Source organism: Myotis lucifugus, unplaced genomic scaffold (assembly GCF_000147115.1).
Source record: "Myotis lucifugus unplaced genomic scaffold, Myoluc2.0 scaffold_176, whole genome shotgun sequence".
In the NCBI taxonomy this organism is placed as follows: domain Eukaryota; kingdom Metazoa; phylum Chordata; class Mammalia; order Chiroptera; family Vespertilionidae; genus Myotis; species Myotis lucifugus.
Genome location: NW_005871224.1, coordinates 199,702 through 202,326, shown reverse-complemented (window position 1 = coordinate 202,326; position 2,625 = coordinate 199,702). Strand labels below are relative to the sequence as shown.

Genomic DNA, 2,625 nt, shown 5'->3' with positions numbered 1-2,625 from the left:
GAAGCAGGGGGAGAACACAGCGAAGAAAGGAATGTGTTGTTCTCTGTTTTCTCTCTTCTCTTCCTTCACCTGCTCTTCTTGTCATTCTCTCCCCCTCATTTCTTCACTCCTAGTCTCTTTGTTTTTTCTTTTTTTTATTATTATTTTTCAATTACAGTTTACGTTCAATATTATTCAGTATCCGTTTCAGACATACAATGTAGTGGTTAGACAATCATGTACTTTATAGATTCCCCCACCCCATAATTCCAGTGCCCATCTGGTACCATAGTTATCACGATATTATTGACTGTATTCCCTCTGCTGTAATTTACATCTCTGTGACTGTTCTGTAACTACCCATCTGTACTTCTCAATCCCTTCACCTTCTTCACCGGGTTCCCCAGCACCCCTCCCCTCTGGCAATGGTCAGTCCGTTCTCTGTAGCTTTGAGTCTGTTCTATTTTGCTTGTTTGTTTTGTTCTTCTCCCCCCTCCCCTCCATTCTGGCTCTTGAGGATAGAACTGGCAGACTGGAAACCATTGGCACCCAAGGCAGGATGCCAAGGTGGCCAGAGCCCTTTCATTCTCCTCTGTACTTCAGGGCACCAGACCGTACGCCCGACCCCACCAAGAAGAGAAGGGTTGTCCGTTTAGCTTTTTAAGATTTCCATATATAAGTGAAATCATATGGTATCTGTCCTTCTCTGACTTATTTCACTTAGCATAATGCCCTATATTCATGTTTGGGGTTTATTGTTTTGTTTTTTAAATGTGTGTGTGTGTGTGTGTTATTGATGATAGAGAGAGAGGAAGGGAGAGGGATAGAGAGAAACATCGATGAGAAACATCATTGATCAGCCTTCTCCTGCACGCTCCCTGCTGGGGATTGAGCCCACAACCCAGGCATGTGACCCTACCAGGAATCGAACCAGTGACCTCTTGGTTCATGGGTCGATGCTCAACCCTTGATCCACACCGGCCAGGCTCATGTTTGTTTTATTTTGTTTTGTTTTTTGGCCAAGTAGTATTCTAGTGTGTAAATGTACCACAGCTTTTCTATCCACTCATCTATTGATGGGCACTTGGGTTGCTTCCATTTCTTGGCCATTGTAATGCTGGGGGTGCATATATTCCTTTGAATTAGTGTTTGGATATATTGAATTAGTGTTTTGGACATTTTTGGATATATTCCCAGAAGTGGAGTCGCTGGGTCATAAGGAAATTTCATTTTTAATTTTTGAGAAACCTCCACACTGTTTTCCGCAGTGGCTGCACCAATCTGCATTCCCACCAACAGTGGACAAGGGTTCCCTTTTTCTCACATTCTTGCCGAAACTTGTAGTTTATTGACTTATTATTGATGATAGCCATTCTGACAGGTGTGAGGTGATATCTCGCCATGGTCTTAATTTGCATTTCCCTGATGATTAGTGATGTTGAGCAACTTTTCACATGTCTATTGGCCATCTGTATGTCTTCCTTTGAGAAGCATCTACTCTGGTCTTCTGCCCACTGTTCTCTCTTGCCCTTCTCTGTAAATTATTCTCTCCCTCCTCTCTCTCCTTTTTGTGTACACACACATGCGCAGCCACACACATACTCATACACACACACACACACACACACACATACACATATACACACACGTACACATGCACACACACCATCTTCATAACCCAGGATAGGGCACCAGCCAGGCCATGGAGCTACAGAGTGGAGACCTCGACAAGCAGGTTCCTTAGATCTTGAGCCCAGAGGAGGCTGCTGTGGGCCTCCAGAGGCAGCAGCCTTCTCCACCCCTAGGGCACCTCTGCCAAGCACCAGAGGAAAGGCTTTACAGGGATAGGTGTCCTCCTCTCCCAGTCCCTGCTGCCCATCCCTGTCCACCTCTGCCCTCCGGCTATTCTAGAGCCTGGGTGGTGGGGAGGACTTGCGGGCCACACTCAGAGGAGGTGGCTGGGTCCCGAGACAGCCAATGTTCCCTCTGTTGTAGAAGACCGGAGAAAATCCAAGCAACACTTTAGAGAAGTGGAGTTACACAGTTTATTACGCCGGAGGACTCAGCAGAATAATTTCCCAAGTCTGAGCAAAGTAACATGCAGGGAGCTTCTCCTTTATATTTTTCTGTTGTCTTTGTCCCCCAGATATGGATTATGCTTCTGGTCCTTTCGGGGGCTTTGCAAAAGAGGCCCCAGGTGTTGGGGGTCTGGAGACCATATATAATGGTCTGGCCTGGCGCCAGCGCTAATAACCGCCTCCCCCCCCCTCCCAGGGCTGTGCACTGTTCATAGTTTATGGCCTCTGTGAAATATGAGCATTTAGGTAACAGGTCTTGCAAGACCAGTTTCTGGGAAAGCGGCAGTGACTTAATTAGAGGTTATCAAGAATGTACACTGGGCTTGCTGGCACAGATTCAGATTGCTAGCCCCTCCCCCCCCAAAAAAATACCAGGGTTACATTGGAATTAGCCTTTTTAGCCTTCTCACCTCCACAGAGGCTGTGGATGGGGCCTTGGAGGTGAGGGGCAGAAGAGCCAAGATGTCAGAAAGCCCCTGGGCCCTGCCTGGTGACTGAGATCCTCTTCTTTGCCTGCCTCTCTTTCAAAATCTGGAGACGTGGCCAGGGCTTGATCTCCTCCAGAGGG

General features: G+C 47.1%; 1 non-coding gene across 1 annotated transcript; it reads right to left on the bottom strand.

Annotated features, from left to right (window-relative positions):
* Positions 1-477: 477 nt before the first annotated feature.
* On the bottom strand, positions 478-622 carry LOC111827501. The gene has a single exon (XR_002831103.1). It is a non-coding gene; the product is annotated as a small nucleolar RNA SNORA57 (small nucleolar RNA).
* Positions 623-2,625: the final 2,003 nt, after the last annotated feature.